Source organism: Bos mutus, chromosome 19 (genome assembly GCF_027580195.1).
Source record: "Bos mutus isolate GX-2022 chromosome 19, NWIPB_WYAK_1.1, whole genome shotgun sequence".
In the NCBI taxonomy this organism is placed as follows: Eukaryota; Metazoa; Chordata; class Mammalia; order Artiodactyla; family Bovidae; genus Bos; species Bos mutus.
Window position 1 is genome coordinate 20,812,467 of NC_091635.1, and position 6,857 is coordinate 20,819,323.

The window sequence follows — 6,857 nt, forward strand, 5'->3', positions numbered from 1 at the left end:
TCAGTCCCCAGGTCCGGGGCGGGGGGGTTGGGAGACGGGTGCGTAGAGGGGAGCACGAGCAGCCCCCGCCGCGGGTTCCAAGGCCACCAGACCTGCGGACTGGACCTTCCAGCCGAGCCCGCTGAGGGATCAGACACCTGCGGAGTCCGCGGGGACACCTCCCGCCGGGAGACCCTCCGGGTAGCCGGGTTGGGGAGGGGAGACGTGAGTCGGGCGGGAGGGGCTGACTTCGGGAAGGGGTGACTCAAGAGGCCCGGCGCGCAGCCCACGGCGGGTCCCGGGAGGGACCGTGAGCATCAGCTCTGTCTTCGCGACGAGAGGAAAACGGTCGACGAGCCGTCAGGCGGGTATGGTAATACACCTGCGCGAGGTCAAATCTCTTGAGATGGAACTCGACTCCACTCCTTCTGCTGCCCCTGTACTTTGGGAGGAAAAAAAGCCGACCTGACCCCGACGTGACTTGAACACGCAACCTTCTGATCTGGAGTCAGACGCGCTACCATTGCGCCACGAGGTCACAGAAAACAGGAGCTGCCCGGGAGCTAAAGGCCTCGCTGAGGCTGCGCCTCCGCACGGCAGAACATTGGCGCTTCGTTCATCCCGCCCCCACTCAGGGGGCGGAGCCGAGTTCGTGCGCATGCGCGTTCCGGGGACGCGGTGCCGCGAGCGAGTCCCGGGCGGAGCGAATTTCTGGAGGGCGGGGCTCCTTTCAGAGACGCCCCCTCCGACTCCAAACAAGGAAAGAAAGCGGGTGGGTAGCCTGAGAGTCAGAACTTGATAAACGAGCTTGAAAAGAGCAACAACTTTACTTTTATTTTTTACTTTGCAAGTTAGTTCATTGAATTTGCCAATTTTTAATTGAAGTACAATTGGTTTTAGAGTTTCGCTGGTGGCTGGCTTAGCGGTCAAGAACCCGCTTCCCAACGCAGGAGACCGAGGTTCGATTCCTGGGTGGGGAAAATCCCCTGGAGGAGGACCGGGCAACCTGCTCCGGTATTCTTGCCTGGGAAATCTCATGGCCAGAGGAGCCTGGAGGGATACAAGTCCATGGGGTCACAAAAGAGTTGGACACGACTTAACAGTTAAACAACAACATAGTTGATATATAATTATTGTTTCTAAACCACAGAAGTAAACTTTGAGGAAAATCAGAACAGTGCCTGGAAGAAAATTGGAATCTCTGACCATCCACCACCCAGAGGTATTGATTGGGGTTTTTTTGCAGATTTTTATCAGCTACCTCTACTTCCCAAATCCGTTATTGAACTTTCCAGTAATGGGTCGTATACACCCAGAAGGGCTTCCGTGATGGCTGAGTGGGTAAAGAATCCGCCTGCAATGCAAGAGACACAGGTTCAATCCCTGGGTCAGGGAAGATCCCCTGGAGAAGGAAATGGCAACCCACTCCAGTATTCTCGCCTGAAAAATCCCTTGGACAGAGGAGCCTGATAGGCTTATACAGTCCAAAGGGTCGCAAAGAGTTCAACAAGACTGAGCAACTAACACACACCCGGAAAAGCAACCGTGAATTTTCGCAAAGCCAGCAGCAGCAGCAAACATGCTTCTAAGTTAAAAAGGTAGAAGTAAGAAAGAACGCTCTCCTGGCCTGATGAAGAACAAGCTGCTGCTGCTGCTAAGTCACTTCAGTCGTGTCCGACTCTGTGTGACCCCATAGCCCACTAGGCTCCTCTGTCCCTGGGATTCTCCAGACAAGAACACTGGAGTGGGTTGCCATTTCCTTCTCCAATGCATGAAAGTGAAAAGTGAAAGTAAAGTCGCTCAGTCGTGCCCTTAGCGACCCCATGGACTGCAGCCTACCAGGCTCCTCGGTCCATGGGATTTTCCAGGCAAGAGTACTGCTGGAGTGGGTTGCCATTGCCTTCTCCGGATTAAGAACAAGAGGCATCAGTTAATTCAATAACTAGGACATCCGAAGGTCCTGGCATTCTTTAGAGAAGGAGAGAGGGAAGCCTTTGTGGGAGGAAGGAAAACTGTGTCTGGTGCTCCCGGGTGAAGCTGGGGGTGGGGGGTGGGGGGCAGTGTGAGTTGGAGGGAGCAGCTGAGACCACCAGAGCTTCTACTTGTCAATGGAAAGGGATTGCAGCAGTCTCTGTGTTTGTGGCCACGTATGACATGGGAAGCATTTGGGGTGGACCCAAGGCCATCAGGGCATCAGAGACTGGAGGCTCTGTTCCCGATCTTCCAGGAAAAAGGCCTGCCAGCCCGCAGCACCGTTGCTGGTTCCGTGTCCAGATGCCAGGGAGCCAGAGCCCCGAGTCACCTCCTTATCGATTTTGATGGCCCAGGGGTGAAGTGTACCCTGCTTGGGGTGGTGGGGGGATGGGGGGCCGAGAGAAGGGAGGGAGTGAACGAGATCTGGTCGCAGCTTCGGGCTGGTCACTCCCTCGCGGCCCTCCTCCCCGCAAGCCTCCAACCCTGGCTGCACAGCAAGGTCACTGTGAGGAGGAGCCAGTGCCTTTCCCACGGATGTCGAGGGCCCAGAATCTCCTGGAAAGAATGCCTCAACACAAGGAAAGGTCAGAGACATTCTTGAAACCCGGCTCAGAGTTCTGGATACTCAGGCCCCTCCTCCTGGGATGTGGACGCAAACCTGAAGTGTGATTGTGCTGTGCGTGCGCCCCTACAGGCCAGTGCGGTGATGCACTCGCATGGAGGGATGGCCGAGGTTTGTACGGATGGCATCCGGGGGCCCTTTTAAAAGTGAGCGCCGTCTCCGCCAGGGCAGACCAGAGCGAAGGAGTGAGGCAGGCGTGCAGTTGTGCAGCATCGGTCAGGTCCTCTTTTACCCCTGGTCCCGCCTCGGGGTTATCGGACCCACGCCCGCTGCAATGTGAGCACGGAGCCTTAACCACTGGCGGGCTAGGGAAATCCTCCAGGGTCAACTCCTCTTAAAACTTTGCTTGTTTGTTCATCATGGGTTTTTTTGCATCTATTGGTATTTTTTGACCACGCCTGAGGCATGGGGGATCTTAATTCCCCCACTAGGGATTGAACTCGCAGCCCATGCTGTGGAGGCTGAGGGGCTTAGCCCCTGGACCCCCAGGGAAGTCCAACCATTTTTATTTTTCAAAAGACTGCATTTTTAAAATTTATCTTATTTAAAAACATTTTTTAAACTTAAAAAATTTAACTGTGGAGATAAGCCCTCACCCCTCGGAGAATGCCTCACTTGCCTCACCCTAGTTCCAGCCCTGCTGTTCACCAAAATTCTGCTGATGCCCAGAAATCAAAAAGAACTGCTTCCTTATTTTAGAACTAAACTCTATTATGCTGAAAAAAAAAAAAGAGAGAGAGAGAACAACAACAACAACAAAAAAACCTCCTGCAAAATATAGAAATTTTCAAAATGACAAAACAGTCAATGTCCAATAAAATACAAAAAAAGGGATAACTACCATCAGTGACAAAGGTGTGTGGGGAAATAGATATTCTCACTCAGGACTGGAAAAGAACATGAACCAGCTGTTTGGATTGTAACGTGGCACATGTTTTAAAAATGCTTCTGTCCAAACATCTGCTCTTCTAGAGAATCGGTACTAAAGAACCAGTTAAGGATGGATGCAAAGATGTACCGTCCAGATTGTTCTCATCAGAGCTGTGTTGGTGACAGTGAAACCCAAGATCCACAGCTCAGTCTAATTTCCAAGGGAGTGAGCACAATGGCTGGCCTTGGCGAATGCTTGTGTTTATGAGCTCCCTGAATAAAGAGACATTGTATTGAGACTCCAGGGGTAACTGTTATGGAGGAAGAATGCAGGGATGGGACATTTGATTGTTCATTACAAGGACTTCCCTGGCAACCCAGTGGTTAAACTTTGCCTTCTAATGCAGCGTGTTGTTCTGCCAAAAGTTTTAACTTTCTTCTCAGGTTCAAGGGGTTTGTTAACAAAATTAATCACTTGTTGCAAACAAATGAACAATACCCGTATTTGTTAGAGAATTATCTAGCTTACCCTCAATATATTAACATTAAAAGAGAAATAGAAACAGCAGAGGATACATCATCAGACTGGGTTTTAACCAACATCCAGACTTAAACAGCACTGGGAAATCCCATGTCACAGCAAGTCCAGAGTCTGAACTGGGAAAATGTCCCAGGCAGTGAGCCCACTTTGTGGATGAGGCTTCAAAACTTCAGTTCTGAGATTCCCACTTAAAATCTCAGGCCACAAATTGATATAGCCATCAATCTGTGAGCAAACTTCAGCTCTGGTTTCATGTTAATGCTGTCTGTTTTATCTTATGAGCACTGATACACTCCAGGCCTGGGAGACTGGTTGGATCTCCAGGGCTCAGGAGAATTCCAAGACTCACTCCCTATCTTATCTATGATGCTGCCCAGCTAGCTGGTAAAAGTCAGTGCAAGTGCAGGCAGGCATGTAGCCAGGGTGGCATCCAGGCAGATTAGGGACAAGTCAGAAGCCTGCTCTGCTTTCTTTGTCTCTGAAGCCTTAACAAGACTTCAATCTTAATTCCCCTAACAGTGGTGCAGGTTCGATCCCTGGTCCAGGAGCTAAGATCCCAGGTGCCTTGCAGCCAAAAAAACCAAAACATAAAACAACAGAAGCAATGTTGTAACAAATTCAAGAAAGGCTTTTACAATGGTCAAAAAAAAAAACCTTAAAAAAATTTTTCATTAGAAATATTAGAAACCAATGTTGGGTAATCTGGAGGCCCAGGCCAAGGACAGGACTTCTCCAAGCTATGGCCTCCTGATTAATTGAGAAGAAAAGCCATTACATCCCATGATGGGAGAGGGATGCCTCTGGCCATGGCACAGAGGTAAAAAAAAAAAAAAAAAAATTAAAGTTTTAAAAATGCAGATTTGGGGAGGAAGAAGTTTTCACATACTGAGGTATGAGAAAGTCATTCTGGTTTATACAGGAGTTAACTTGAATTTGATGCTAACCAGAACAGCCTGTTTATGGCCTATCAAATGTACATTGTACATCTGCTTTGATCATTAACGGGTTCACAGACCAGAAGCAAAGAATGCCCATGTTAAAAATATATAAATATTAAAAGACTCCCCGCCTGGGACGTGTGTTGGTTTCTCCTTCTGTGGTAAGACTCCCTTCCCAGGCACTGAGGCCGTTCTGACTCGCTGTATATTGGCTCATCTGTTTTTTGAAACCTTGAAGGAATGTACCCCAGACTTGTTTGATGTCCTTTGTTCTGACAAGATATAAAACTGAGCTGAAAACCATGCTTCTCCGAAGCAGCTCCTCCGAGGCTGTCTCCCAGGCTACAGTCCTGTTTGACTCAAATAAAACTCTTGTCATTCCTGTTATACTCTGGTTATTATTTGTGTTGACAGGGAGTCTTGAATTTCAGGCATTTCTATTTTCATGATGACTTTGTATTATGCCAGGTTTTCCTTCTTTGCTCTGTGCCTCGAAAACCTTGGTTAGGAAAAAAAAGCCCTCCCTCAGCACAGGAAAATTCAAGAGGATTATAGGTGAAACCAGTCTGCACCTCCCTGCCTGTCCTTTCCGTTTAAAGTTTCTGTGACCCTCTTAGGTTTTGGTTTTGCTGAGGATGTGGTTCTGTATAAACCCAAGTAAGTCTGGCTGATCTGTCAGGGCTCAAACGTCTTCACGGATCTAATGAGAAGGTTGCCATGCTTGTTTGTGGTCAGGGGAGACTGGGGCAGTGTAGATGTCCTTTACCTTGGAGACGGAGAGCTGAAAGCACAAAGTTCTGTCTATGGGTCATCAGTCGTGGGTACAGCTAGTGAGGACCATGGTCCTGTCCAGTTACTCCATGTGACAGTAAGTGTGACTTTCTCAACTTTGCCCCATGTGACAGTGCTGACTGTACTTGTTTCTGGAGATGTTCTTCAGTCTGGAGATCTTTTTTTTTTTTTTTTTATTTGGTTTTAGTTGTGGCGTTTGGGATCATCAATCTTCTACTACTACTTAAAAAAATTTTTTAAGTAATTTATTTATTTTGTCTGTGCTGGGTCTTCATTGCTGCCTGGACTTTTCTCTAGTTGAAGCAAGTGGGGGCTGCTCTCTAGCTGTGATGCATGGGCTTCTCATTGCGGGGATTTCTCTTGTCGTGGAGCACAGGCTCTAGGGTACGTGGGCTCAGTAGTTATGGATCCCAGACCGGGGATTGAACCTGTGTTGGCAGGTGGATTCTTTGCCACTGAGCCACCAGGGAAGCCCTTCTTTTCCTTAAAAAAAATATATATTTATTTGTTTATTTGGCTGCATCGGTCTTAGTTGTGGAATGTGGGATCTAGTTCCCCAAGCAGGAATCAAACACAGGGCCCCCTGCATTGGGAGGGCAGAGTCTTAGCCACTGGATTACCAGGGAAGTCCCCAGCCTAGAGAGAGCCTTGGCATTTTACTAAATCAAAGATCCTCCTGGCTGTCACTCAGCAGATGCAGCTGATGGCAACTGGGTGCTGCACACACAGAGAGGCCTTGATGACAGACAGGGCCCTGAAATTCCATCAGCAGTCAAATGGAGACAGTGCCATCCTCTGGGAACTAAAACACCTGTCTTCCAACATGGAAGAATGATAAAAGGAAGAGCCTGTCCCTATTCATCAGGATTTAAATCTGGGTTTAAACTTAGACAAAGAACATCACTGTGGAAGGTTCCCTCTACCAAGGGGATGGCAAGTGTACCAGTCCTGTCTTTGCCACCTACTATCTGTGTGACACCAGACAAGTCACCCAACTTTTCTTTGCCATGGAGTCCTCAATTCTAAGAGCTTCCCAGATGGCTTAGTGGTAAAGAACCTGCCTACCAATGCAAGAAACACAGGAGATGCAGGTTCCATCCCTGGGTCTGGAAGATTCCCTGGAGGAGGAAACGGCAACCCA

General features: G+C 48.7%; 1 non-coding gene across 1 annotated transcript; it reads right to left on the reverse strand.

Moving 5' to 3' along the window:
- Positions 1–445: 445 nt before the first annotated feature.
- TRNAW-CCA (transfer RNA tryptophan (anticodon CCA)) lies at positions 446–517 on the reverse strand. The gene has a single exon. It is a non-coding gene; the product is annotated as a tRNA-Trp (tRNA).
- Positions 518–6,857: the final 6,340 nt, after the last annotated feature.